The following is a 14,344-nucleotide window of genomic DNA, read 5'->3' as shown; positions in this document are numbered from 1 at the left end:
GGTCGGAACTAGAAGCACAAGCATTTCGCTGCACTCACATTAACATCTGCTAACCATGTGTATGTGACAAATACATTTGATTTGATTTGATTTGAATACTGTTTGTCTCATGAAATGGGTTCTTGTGCTGACGTTGCTTCCAGAGGCAGTTTGAAACTCGATAGTGAGTGTCGCAACCGAGGACAGACGATTTTTACGTGCTTTAGCACTCAGCGGTCCCGTTCTGTGAGCTTGTGTTCTACCACTTCATGGATACTTCGTTACCATTTCACAATAACAGCACTTACAGTTGACCGCGGCAGCTCTAGCAGGGCAGAAATTTGACGAACTGACTTGTTGGAAAGGTGGCATCCTACAGTATTACAGTGCCATGTTGAAAGTCATTGAGTTCTTCAGTAAGACCATTATACTGTCAATGTTTGTCTATGGAGATTGCATGGCTGTGTTTTCGATTTTATACACCTGTCAGCAACAGGTGTGGTTGAAATAGCAGGATCCTCCCATTTGAAGGGGTGTCCACATACTTTGTGTATGTTGCAGCTCTTGTCCTCATTGACCCATTGCCGTTCTCCTTGTCCTTATTGTGACCTGACGGATCCCTGGGATTCCTAACAACACATGCACTTCAACTACTCTGAGGACCTTCAATGGATTGATCTGGAATTCTTGTGTGTGTTCTGGGAATTAGATTTATGGTTGAACAGATAATCCTAGTTAATTTATGAAGTCCATCCTAATCCCCTGCCTCAACCATAGAGCACACAATCTAATTTGATTTATATACCACCTCCTTATACTGTATGTTGAATAAATCAGCCTCTTAATCCGGGTCCAACTGTGCCCACTATTTAAGCAAATGCATATGAAATAATAACATTAAAATGATTTTAGAGCTCCATACAGGGTTAAATACTGTAACAACACAGAATAAACCATTTAGAGCCCCATGATGTTAGTTGAATGCCCATTACTGGTTATCACGTATTAACCATTTATTCACATTACTAACTTTACTTTAATAAAATATTTCAGATGTATATATTACTTAGTTTTTATCTGATTACTTTAAGTCATCATCTCATCTCTGCTCAGGCAATAGCAGCCAGCCATACAACCATCTGTTATCTCTGTCCTCCTCATTGAACGAGTCATCCTATTTAGCTAGGTTAGCAGCTAGCTGGTTGATGAAAACATTTATACTAGTTCTTCAAAGTAGATAACGTATACTTTCAAGATCGCTTATTACCAATAACTACAACTATCAATTGGGTAGAGCTACCTCATAAACTGTCTTTATCCCACTTGTCGTTGTGTTGTGTACATTCCTCTCATAGGGTTTCATATGGTCTGTATGTATCCACCTCTGTCCCGGGGCCGGGAAGAACAGGTGATGTGAATTATGGTCATTGTAGTTATCAGCCTCTTAATACTACTTTTCTGCGCAGAACTAGGTTGAATATTTGCCTAATGAAAACTTACAAACAGCCCATCGTCACACATAGTTATTGACTACATTTCTCTTGTGAATAATATGATTTCTAAACTAGATGGAATTTAAGTAATTGAACTGTTAAAAGTTGTTTAATAACCCCCCCCATCCCCCCCACCCCCAAAAAAAAGACATTTCGGTTCATCTTTCAGCCATAGTGTTTGCTCTCTGTGTTACACCAAGTGTAGCACGCTTTAGTAGTTTGCTATTCTTGTTTGCTCACCAGATTTGCTATTGCTAGTGCCAACTAGCCACTTTACCGATACGGTATTAGTTTTGCTACTCACCACCTCTGCCATAGGACAGCTCATGTTCTCTTTATCCGATGAAGACCTGTTCCCGGATACCCCAATACAGCATTCAATCAGACCGAGCCAGCAGATTCAACCATCCCCTGCTGCCCACGTCACTTCAACATAGTCTGGGAGAGATACAGATCTCCCCGCACAGCTTACAGCGGCAACAAGTCCAAGCCACTAGCCATCACTGGTGGTCGGCCTCCAGAGTTACTCCAAGAGCGGGAAATCCCTTTTCGCAAGGTAGATTCCAAAGCTCTAGTGTTTTCGATCTACACCAGTTCCCTCAGCAGAGAGGGCCCCGCTAGTACGTCCACTGCTGCCAGAGCCGAGCACCCGACTTCCGATGATGACCTCACGTCCCCCAATCCCATTCGTTGTGACGTCACCCACCAGGCTCCAGCTGGAAGAGTTGAATCTCTACCACCATCAACATCCCAGCCATGGCAGCCAAACTCTCATCTCACCCCAACACCCCCTTCGTCCAGTTCTTCCTCAACGGCCTCACCCACAGTTTCTCCCCCAGTCTCATCACCCTGCCATAATCATCCTTCACATGCCCCAAGCTCCAGACTGTAATCACAGAACCGGAAGCAGTGGAAACTGGAAACTCTTCTTGCCAAGGAGATGAAGGAAGGATTCATGATCGGCCCCTTCTCATCACCATCCTTCCCCATCTACAGGATCAGCCCCATAGGGATAGCTACATGTAAGTACTCTGGAAAGAAACAAATCATCACTGACCTCTCTGACCCCTGCAACAGCCACATCCCCAGTATTAACAGCCTTATTCCCGGCTAAGACTTCTCTGTTGAGTACCACATAGTCAACCAGACCATCTCGATGATAAACTCGCAGGACATAACGCTTGGCTTACCAACGATGACGTCATCAGCACCTTCAAGGTCCTTCCTCTGGTCCCAGAATACTTGCATTTTTGTGGGGTCTGCTGGAAGTGCCAATACTACTTTGCAGTCCCCCTCAGCTTCGGCTGCAAGAGTAGCCCCAGGCTCTTTGACTCCCTTTCCGATCCTGACCAACAAACTGCCACATGTCCTCCACCTCCTGGACGACTTCCTTGCCATCGACTATCTATCATCTCGTCCCACACAAGGTGAGAACAACCTATAGAAATAGCAATTCCTCAAGGTTTATCAGCTGTTTTGTCCAGGGGTGAAACTAAACATTTTATTAAGGGTTTAATTTGTAAAGATTTGTCTTTTTGCTTTTAAAATATTTGACCTTTCAATATGTGGCATACCGGAAAGCAGAACCAGTCATAATGTTTTCATCTGATTGTCAAACAAAACACTTCAAATGCTTCTTAGGCTACCTGCACACGTTCATCCACACTAAAATATTTCCAGCATCCAACAGTGCACCATCCATTTGATGAATGAAAAAAGACATCTGCTAGAAAATCACCAGAAAGTGTAATGACATTTGGAGATTGAGACACTAACCAGGATTGAGTTTAGGTTGATGCGTCCTCTGTTGTCCGCGGGCGCCTTGGTCTTGGCATGTCATCTCTGTCTTGGCAAAATTTCAGTGTTCTTGTTCTAGAGAGAAACCCACACCACATTCAGGAACGTACACCAACTTTTTCAAGTCCATTTAAAAAATGTTTGACTGATGTGTTAATGATAATTATAATGTATAAGCCTAAGGTTTTGTTGACATCTTTGATCTAATTTTTGTAATAGGCTAATCTTTTACTGGTACTGCGTATCCCCACTATTTGTTTTACTGGTACTGTACTCCATACTGGACCGTACCGGGTTCACTTTCAACCCTGGTTATATTGTACAGTGGGGTATCTAAAGGCGTTAGGATTTCCCAAAAATTTGACCTTTTCCTGATGAATTGTTAGTTTCCCATTTAGTAAACCTGCGGGGAACACACTCCCTTCCAACCAATATCGCAGACCTGTCAAACATCCGAAGGATACATTCTGAAGAGTAAAGGCGATGCCAGACTGGCCTGCTGATTTTATCTGTATCCGTGATTTCCAATGATTTCTCAATAGGAGTCGTAGGTTTATGTTCTGCGAAGATGACACATCCATACATTTTCCATCCATTTTCATGGACAAAAAGTTGACGAGTTGAACTTTTGAAGGGCCGACAGATACGTAACCATCCGTTTAGCAAAGAGGAAATTTTATGTCAAATCAAAATCATATAGAATTTTATTGGTCACATACACATGGTAAGCAGATGTTATTGCAAGTGTAGCGAAATGCTTGTCACGCTCTCCACACGCGCGTGGACTACGGACCAAAATGTATTTGTTCTAATTTGGTGTCCATTCTCCAGGGATCAGTATGGCCTTGCCCTTAAGCTAATCCACACACACACACTCCACCGCCCAATACAGAGTGTAGTGTAAATAGTTTGGCTGACACCTTGGCTGCGCTCCACCTTAGTATCCAGGTCCTGCAAAGCCACTTGGGGAAGGTACACTGTCTGCTCTGTTGCTAAACTGACTCAGTAAACCAGACTCCCTTCTGACATAAAGGAGGCAACATTTCTCAAAACAGTTGGAGGCCATTCCCAAACAGAGCAGAATTACGGGCCCTCTTCCCTTTCACAGAGACAGACCTTAAAACCTTTCAGTGATACCCATCCCGGATCCGGGATCCTCCTCATCAAAAAAGCTGACTAGCATAGCCTAGCCTAACGGGACAGGGATATCATATAATATAATTTTCATGAAATCACACGTCCAATACAGCAAATGAAAGATAAACATCTTGTGAATCCAGCCATTATTTCGGATTTTTAAAATGTTTTACAGCGAAAACACAATATGTATTTATATTAGCTAACCACAATAGCCAAACACACAACCGCATACTTTCACCATGTTTCCACCGCATAGGTAGCTTTCACAAAACCGACAAAATAGAGATATAATTAGTCACTAACCAAGAAACAACTTCATCAGATGACAGTCTTATAACATGTTATACAATACATTTATGTTTTGTTCGAAAATTTGCATATTTGAGGTATAAATCATAGTTTTACATTGCAGCCACCATCAAAAATAGCATCAAAGCAGCCAGAATAATTACAGAGAGCAACGTGACATACATAAATACTCATCATAAACCATTTATGAAAAATACATGGTGTACAGCAAATGAAAGAAACATCTTGTGAATCCAGCCAATATTTCCGATTTTTTTAAGTGTTTTACAGCGAAAACACAATATAGAATTATATTAGCTTACCACAATAGCCAAACACACAACCGCATTTATTCACCGCAAAGGTAGCTTTCGCAAAAACCAGCAATAAATATAAAATGAATCACTAACCTTTGGACAACTTCATCAGATGACAGTCTTATAACATCATGTTATACAATACATTTATGTTTTGTTCGAAAATGTGCATATTTAGAGCTGCAAATCGTGGTTATACATTGTGAATACGTAGCAACATTTTCCCAGAATGTCCGGAGATATTTTGGACACTCACCTAATCTGACCAAAGAACTCATCATAAACTTTACATAAAAATACTTGTTGTATGGCAAATGAAAGATACACTGGTTCTTAATGCAACCGCTGTGTTAGATTTTTTTAAATAACTTTACTACAACATACAAAATACATTATTGTGAGACAGCGCTCACATATTCTCCGCCCTGTTGGATTCTACATTTTCCACATACAAAATAACATCATACATTTTTTCTTACTTTTGCTGAGCTTCCATCAGAATGTTGTGCAAGGAGTCCTTGGTCCAGAATAAATCGTTGTTTGGTTTTAGAATGTCCATTTCTTCTGTCGAATTCGCGCCACAATGCTAGCCAAAGTTGCTAACATTCCCATCCTCTCTTGGCGCAAAGAACGGAAAACTCCAAAAGTCCCAATAAACGTTGAATAAACTGATAAAACTCGGTTGAAAAAACCTACTTTATGATGTTTTTCTAATATGTATCAAATAAAATCAGAGCTGGAGATATTCGCCGTGTATACCGAACACTTTTCAGAAGACAATGTGGAGCTCTTTCGCGCGCCTTGGAAAACTGACAAAATGGCAGACCTGTCACTCCAAAAGCTCTTGTTCGATCTCAGATCAAGCTAGACACCCCATTCCACCTTCCACTGCCTGTTGACATCTAGTGGAAGGCGTATGAAGTGCATGTATATCGATAAATATAAGGCAATTGAACAGGCAGGCCCTGAAACAGAGCCTCGTTTTCAGATTTTGCACTTCCTGTATGGAAGTTTGCTGCCAAATGAGTTCTGTTTTACTCACAGATATAATTCAAACAGTTTTAGAAACTTGAGAGTGTTTTCTATCCAATAGTAATAATAATATGCATATTGTATGATCTAGAATAGAGTACGAGGCCGTTTAAATTGGGCACAATTTTTTCCAAAGTGAAAACAGCGCCCCCCTATTGACAAGAAGATGAAGATGATCTTCATGTGGGCAGATGTCTGTTTATGCAGGTAAAAAGTGTATACCGATGCATCGATGGCGTATGAAAACATTACCACAGAGTTCCACTGATGGAAGAGTTCCACTGATTCCAGTGATGGAGGGATTGGAGGGATTGTGCGTTCCTGGAGTAACTCGGGCAGTTGTTGTTGCCATCCTGTACCTGTCCCGCAGGTGTGATGTTCGGATGTACCGATCCTGTGCAGGTGTTGTTACACGTGGTCTGCCACTGCGAGGACGATCAGCTGTCCGTCATGTCTCCCTATAGCGCTGTCTTAAGCGTCTCACAGTAAGGACATTGCAATTTATTGCTCTGGCCACATCTGCAGTCCTCATGCCTCCTTGCAGCATGCCTAAGGCACGTTCATGAAGATGAGCAGTGACCCTGGGCATCTTTCTTTTGGTGTTTTTCAGAGTCAGTAGAAAGGCCTCTTTATAGTGCCCTAAGTTTTCATAACTGTGACGTTAATTGCCTACCGTCTGTAAGCTGTTAGTGTCTTAACGACAGTTCCACAGGTGCATGTTCATTAATTGTTTATGGTTCATTGAACAACCATGCACATTTGTGGCCTGCTGGAGGTCATTTTGCAGGGCTCTGGCAGTGCTCCTCCTGCTCAAAGGCGGAGGTAGCGGTCCTGCTGCTGGGTTGTTGCCCTCCTACGGCCTCCTCCACGTCTCCTGATGTACTGGCCTGTCTCCTGGTAGCGCCTCCATGCTCTGGACACTACGCTGACAGACACAGCAAACCTTCTTGCCACAGCTCGCATTGATGTGCCATCCTGGATGAGCTGCACTACCTGAGCCACTTGTGTGGGTTGTAGACTCCGTCTCATGCTACCACTAGAGTGAGAGCACCGCCAGCATTCAAAAGTGACCAAAACATCAGCCAGGAAGCATAGGAACTGAGAAGTGGTCTGTGGTCACCACCTGCAGAATCACTCCTTTATTGGGGGTGTCTTGCTAATTGCCTATAATTTCCACCTTTTGTCTATTCCATTTGCACAACAGCATGTGAAATTTATTGTCAATCAGTGTTGCTTCCTAAGTGGACAGTTTGATTTCACAGAAGTGTGATTGACTTGGAGTTACATTGTGTTGTTTAAGTGTTCCCTTTATTTTTTTGAGCAGTGTATTTTTATTCATCCCTTTACATTTGTGTATATAAGGTAGTCATTGCGAATTTGTTAGATTGCTTGTTAGATATTACTGCATTGTCGGAACTAGAAGCACAAGCATTTCGCTACACTCGCATTAACATCTGCTAACCATGTGTATGTGACAAAGTTTGATTTGATTTATGTTTTAGTCAAACATTATATCGGTTTGGGCTTCTTGTTGTTAATTTGCAGTCTATAAATTATTTGTAATAATGTTCCGCCCCCCCGGCCATCCTCTCAAGATAAAATCGGTCGTCGGCTGAATCTAGTTGATGATCCCTGCAATACAGTACCGTAGCCTACCTACTAACTACATTAGACTGCAGGTCCATTGGGCGCCATTTCTAGTAGCATACTGTAGGCTACATGCAGCTACAGCATCTCTCGTGTGAATTATGTGGTACTGGATTATAATAAATTGACATATTTGTGTGTGGGGTGTGGCTATTTTTCGTAAGGGGAAATCCATTTTTTATTGTTTTATTATGTTCAAAGCAAGTAAAAGGCAGAATAAATCATTGGGAAAATAGCAATTAGATTGTGAGAGCATTTACAAGGTAAATTCATAGAACATGGACAGACCTAGCAAGCAACAATATATGTTATGCAAATGGTTTACACCATTTAAAGGGAAAACAAGCTAAATAAAAAATTATCTTTATATGATGAAATTGAGGTCAGAGATTTTGAGGTGGAGATTAAACGCTTTAGAGGACATTTAAGCCATGAATACATTGCATGTTTGCCCCTTTCAGTTCTAATTAATGCACTGAATGAGTGGAGGAGTTCCAGCATCTGATCAAATTTATTTTTATTATTTAGATATGAATTAAACCTACAAGTTCATCCTTAAGAGTCTATTGATGCACCCGTGCATAAATCGAAGTAACATCATAAAAAAATCCCAATCAAAATTCGTCACTTTAAGATAAAGGTATAAGATATTTGGCTGCGTCTCAATCCACCGTATCAGCCTATCAGCCTTCCGCATCTGAGGAGGAAGGTGGCCGAGCTACAGCAGTGTTTTTCAGACCATGAGACATCCCGAAAATCGGTCTTCTCACAAGGTGTTTGGCCTACAAACTAATATGAATGCGGTCTCCATTTTGCTCTATGTCACGACTTCCACCGAAGGTGGCTCCTCTCCCTTTTCGGGCGGCGCTCGGCGGTCGTCGTCACCGGTCTACTAGCTGCCACCGATTCCTTTTTCTTTTCTGTTAGTTTTGTCTTGATTGTTTTCACCTGTTACTTATTTGTTATTAATTATGGCCTATTTAAACTTCCAGGGCCCGCCTGATTTTGTGCAGGCTTATTCTTACTGTCAGTGGTGAAATTGTTTTGCTTACGTATTTTTGCTGTCTGTTATTTTTCCCTGGTTTTGGGGACATACCTGTTTATTGGTCATTTTGCCTGTTTGTTGGCTAGACCCAGCTTAATAAACGTATCCATTGGAAGCATTGCTCTCTGCGCCTGACTCCACACCCACCACTCCTAGCTATCCTTGACAGAAGCCCGCACCCGAAGCCATGGAGTCAGCAGGAGCAGCTGCGCCCCCTCTCCCATCCATGGAAGAGCGTGTCCTCCATCACACAGCCATTCTACACCGGATCGGGATGGCGATGGATCAGATGATTGAGAGAATGGACAGATGGGAGAGGAGCGGCCTCCCTACTTCGTCTCCAGCTCCTCTTCAGCCTGCGCTATCAACTTCTCCGGTGGCGTCCGGACCCAGCGCTCTTCGGCTCGCGCCCCGGAGGGAGTATGATGGAACGGCTGCCGGGTGCAAGGGATTCTTGCTCCAGCTAGAACTTTACCTGGCTACCGTTCGCCCGACTCCCTCTGGAGAGGAGAGTGTGAGTGTCCTCGTCTGGAGAGGAGAGTGTGAGCGTCCTCGTCTCCTGCCTGACGGGCAGAGCCCTGGAGTGGGCCAACGCGGTCTGGGAGGGTCCAGAATCAGCGAGGGACCACTACCCTGAGTTCACCCGCCGATTCCGGGCTGTGTTCGACCACCCACCGGAGGTTCGAGCGGCGGGTGAACGGCTGTTCCACCTTAGGCAGGAGACGAGGAGCGCGCAGGACTTCGCGCTGGAGTTTCGGACCCTGGCCGCTGGAGCGGGGTGGAACGACAGGGCCCTGATGGAGCACTACCGGTGTAACCTCCGGGAGGACATCCACAGGGAGCTAGCTTGTCGGGACGCCACCCTCACCCTAGACGAACTCATCGACATGTCAATCCGACTGGACAACCTCCTTGCTGCTCGCGGGCGTCCAGAGCGGGTCCTGTTTGTTCCACCCCCCAGCACTCCCGCTCCAACACCCATGGAGTTAGGGGGTGCTGCATCTAGGAGAAACAGAGGAGGAGTCTCCTCCTGCACCAGTTGTGGTCGGAGAGGGCACACTGCCGGTCGGTGCTGGAGGAGCTCGTCTGGGAGTCGAGAGGGCAGGCAGAGCACTGCTCGGACACCCCAGGTGAGTCAGCACCAGACGCACCCAGAGCTCCCTGTTGGTCATATGTTTGTACTAATCTCTTTTCCTGAGTTTTCCCCCTCTTCCCAGCATAAGGCGCTAGTCAATTCAGGTGCAGCTGGGAGTTTTATGGACCACGGGTTCGCTCATAGATTAGGGATTCCATTGGTGCAGTTAGGACAACCCTTCCCCGTGCGCTCCCTAGATAGTCGACCGTTAGGGTCAGGGCTGGTCAGGGAGGCCACAGTTCCACTGGACATGGTAACGCAGGGGGGTCATAAAGAGCGGATTAGTCTCTTCCTCATTGATTCTCCTGCGTTTCCAGTGGTGCTGGGGGTTCCCTGGTTGGCTATTCACAATCCTAAGATTTCATGGAAACAGGGGGCTCTAAAGGGGTGGTCAGAGGAGTGTTCAGGTAGGTGTATAGGAGTTTCCATCGGTGCAACGACGGTGGAGAGTCCAGACCAGGTTTCCACTGTGTGCATTCCCTCAGAACATGCCGATTTGGCTATCGCTTTCTGTAAAAGGACAGCGACCCAATTACCACCTCATCGACGAGGGGATTGTGCGATAAACCTCCAGGTAAATGCAGCACTTCCCAGGAGTCACGTGTGCCCGCTGTCACAGGAGGAGACAGTGGCTATGGAGACATATGTCACCGAATCTCTGGGACAGGGGTACATTTGACCCTCCACGTCACACGTCTCCTCGAGTTTCTTTTTTGTGAAGAAGGAGGGAGGTCTGTGTCCGTGCATTGAATATAGAGGGTCTAAATTCCATCACAGTGGGGTTCAGTTATCCGCTACCTCACATCGCTACGGCGGTGGAATCATTTCACGGAGCACGCTTCTGTCACGCCCTGACCGTAGAGATCCTTTTTATGTCTCTATTTTGGTTGGTCAGGGCGTGAGTTTGGGTGGGCATTCTAGGTTTGCTGTTCTATGTTGTCTATTTCTTTGTGTTTGGCCGTGTGTGGTTCTCAATCAGAGGCAGCTGTCTATCGTTGTCTCTGATTGAGAACCATATTTAGGTAGCCTGTTTTCCCACTTTGAGTTGTGGGTGATTATTTTCTGTGTAGTGTTTTTCGTCACCTTACAGAACTGTTCGTTTGTCGTGTTGTTGTTTTGTTAGTGTTCATATTTATTAAAATAACGTATTATGAATACTTACCACGCTGCACCTTGGTCCTCTTCTCCTTCTCCCGATGACGTTCGTTACAGAACCACCCACCAACAAGGGACCAAGCAGCGTGGTGGAATGGACTCCTGGACATGGGAGGAAATCTTGGATGGCAAAGGACCATGGGCACAGCCGGGAGAGTATCCCCGTCCGAAAAAGGAGCTGGAGGCAGCTAAGACGGAGCGGCGACGCTATGAAGAGTTGGCTCGAGGAAAAGTGCACGAGAGGCAGCACCAGAATTTTTTTTGGGGGGGGAGGGACACACGAGGAGATTGGCTGAGTCAGGTAGGACTGACCTGTGCTTACCATGGCGAGAGAGTGACTGGGCAGGCACCGTGTTATGCGGTGAAGCGCACGGTGCTCCCAGTGCGCACGCATAGCCCGGTGCGCTACATCGCAGCTCCTCGAATCGGCCGGGCTAGAGTGGGCATCGAGCCAGGAGGGATGGAGCCGGCTCAGCGCATCTGGTCTCCAGTGCGTCTCCTCGGCCGGGGTATACTGCACCAGCCCTACGCACGGTGTCCCCAGTTCGCCAGCACAGCCCAGTGCGGCCTGTTCCAACTCCCCGCACTTGCTGGGCTACAGGGGGGATCCAGCCAGGAAGAGTTGTGCTAGCTATGCGCTCGAGACCGCCAGTACGCCTCCACGGTCCAGTGCATCCGGTGCCTCGGCCAAGGACAAGGCCTCCTGCATGTCTCCCCAGCCTGGTGAGTCCTGTGCCTTCTCCCAGAGCCAGGCCTCCTGTGTGTTTCTCCATTCCTGTGATGATCCATGGCACGAAGCCTCCAGTGATGATCCATGGCAAGAAGCCTCCAGTGATGATCCATGGCAGGAAGCCTCCTGTGATGATCCATGGCAAGAAGCCTCCAGTGGTGAGCCATGGCACGAAGCCTCCAGTGATGATCCATGGCGAGAATCCTCCAGTGATGATCCATGGCGAGAATCCTCCAGTGATGATCCATGGCGAGAAGCCTCCAGTGATGATCCATGGCGAGAAGCCTCTAGTGATGATCCATGTCAAGAAGCCTCCAGTGATGATCCATGGCACGAAACCTCCAGTGATGATCCATGGCACGAAGCCTCCAGTGAGGATCCATGGTATGAAGCCTCCAGTGATGATCCATGGCAAGAAGCCTCCAGTGATGATCCATGTCAAGAAGCCTCCAGTGATGATCCATGTCAAGAAGCCTCCAGTGATGATCCATGGCACGAAGCCTCCAGTGAGGATCCATGGCACGAAGCCTCCAGTGAGGATCCATGGCACGAAGCCTCCAGTGAGGATCCATGGCACGAAGCCTCCAGTGAGGATCCATGGCACGAAGCCTCCAGTGAGGATCCATGGCACGAAGCCTCCAGTGAGGATCCATGGCACGAAACCTCCAGTGAGGAGTTATGGCACGAGGCCTCCAACGAAGGACGCTAGTCCGGAGCCTCCAGCGTCGCCCTCTAGTCCGGAGCCTCCAGCGTCGCCCTCTAGTCCGGAGCCTCCAGCGTCTCCCTCCTGTCCGGAGCAGCCAGAGTCTCCCTCCTGTCCGGAGCAGCCAGAGTCTCCCTCCTGTCCGGAGCAGCCAGAGTCTCCCTCCTGTCCGGAGCAGCCAGAGTCTCCCTCCTGTCCGGAGCAGCCAGAGTCTCCCTCCTGTCCGGAGCAGCCAGAGTCTCCCTCCTGTCCGGGTCCCGCTGCTAGGTTCCCCGGTCCGGGGTCGGTGGTAAGGGTCCCCGCTCCAGAGGCGCCACCTAAGTGGGCCAAGACTAAGGTGGAGCGGGGTCCACGTCCCGCACCAGAGCCGCCACCGCGGTGAAATGCCAACCCAGACCCTCCCCTATAGGTTCAGGTTTTGCGGCCGGAGTCCGCACCTTTTGGGGCGGGGGGTACTGTCACGCCCTGACCGTAGAGAACCTTTTTATGTCTCTATTTTGGTTGGTCACGGCGTGAGTTTGGGTGGGCAATCTATGTCTGGTATTCTATGTTGTCTATTTCTTTGTGTTTGGCCGTGTGTGGTTCTCAATCAGAGGCAGCTGTCTATCGCTGTCTCTGATTGAGAACCATATTTAGGTAGCCTGTTTTCCCACTTTGAGTTGTGGGTGATTATTTTCTGTGTAGTGTTTTTCGTCACCTTACAGAACTGTTCATTTGTCGTGTTGTTGTTTTGTTAGAGTGTTCATATTTATTAAAATAACGTATTATGAATACTTACCACGCTGCACCTTGGTCCTCTTCTCCTTCTCCCGACGACGTTCGTTACAGCTTCTTCACAAAACTGGATCTCAGGAGCGCGTATAACTTGATGCGTATCCGAGAGGGAGATGAGTGGAAGACCGCGTTTAGTACCACATCTGGCCATTATGAAAACCTCGTCATTCCGTATGGGTTGAAGAATGCTCCAGCCGTCTTTCAATCTTTCGTAGATGAGATTCTCAGGGACCTGCACGGGCAGGGTGTGGTGGTTTATATCGATGACATTCTGATTTATTCCGCCACACGCGCCGCGCATGTGTCTCTGGTGCGCAGGGTACTTGGGCGACTGTTGGCACATGACCTGTATGTCAAGGCTGAGAAATGTGTGTTCTCCAAACAAGCCATCTCTTTCTTGGGGTATCGCATTTCCACATCTGGGGTGGTGATGGAGTGTGACCGCGTTGCATCCGTGCGTAATTGGCCGACTCCGACCACGGTAAAGGAGGTGCAGCGGTTCTTAGGGTTTGCCAATTGCTACCGGAGGTTTATCCGGGGTTTTGGCCAGGTGGCTGCTCCCATTACCTCACTGCTGAAGGGGGGGCTGGTGCGTTTGCGGTGGTCAGCGGAGGCGGGCAGAACGGTTAGTCGTCTGAAGGCGCTGTTTACCGATGCTCCCGTATTGGTGAATCTGGACCCCTCTTTGGCATTCATGGTGGAGGTGGACGCATCCGAGGCTGGGGTTGGAGCCGTGCTATCACAGCGCTCGGGCACGCCACCGAAGCTTCGCCCCTGCGCTATTTTTTCGAGGAAGCTCAGTCCGGCGGAGCGAAACTATGACGTGGGGGACCGGGAGTTGCTTGCTGTGGTAAAAGCTCTGAAGGTGTGGAGACATTGGGTTGAGGGGGCTAAACACCCTTTTCTCATCTGGACTGACCACCCTAATCTGGAGTACACCAGGGCAGCGAGGAGACTGAATCCTCGCCAGGCAAGATGGGCCATGTTTTTCACCAGATTTCGGTTCACCATCTCATATAGACCAGGTTCCCTTAACACTAAGGCCGATGCGCTGTCCTGTCTCTATGATACCGAGGAGTGGTCCACCGATCCTACTCCCATACTTCCGG

The 14,344-nt window shown here is 47.2% G+C and overlaps 1 pseudogene; it reads right to left on the bottom strand.

Annotated features, from left to right (window-relative positions):
- The window catches only part of LOC120040939, a 110,094-nt pseudogene extending 96,163 nt beyond the window's left edge, over nt 1-13,931 (bottom strand).
- Nucleotides 13,932-14,344: the final 413 nt, after the last annotated feature.

The sequence above is a fragment of the Salvelinus namaycush genome, unplaced genomic scaffold, assembly GCF_016432855.1.
Source record: "Salvelinus namaycush isolate Seneca unplaced genomic scaffold, SaNama_1.0 Scaffold394, whole genome shotgun sequence".
In the NCBI taxonomy this organism is placed as follows: Eukaryota; Metazoa; Chordata; class Actinopteri; order Salmoniformes; family Salmonidae; genus Salvelinus; species Salvelinus namaycush.
The sequence above is the reverse complement of the archived record's forward strand: the minus strand, read 5'-3'. Positions and strand labels throughout refer to the sequence as shown.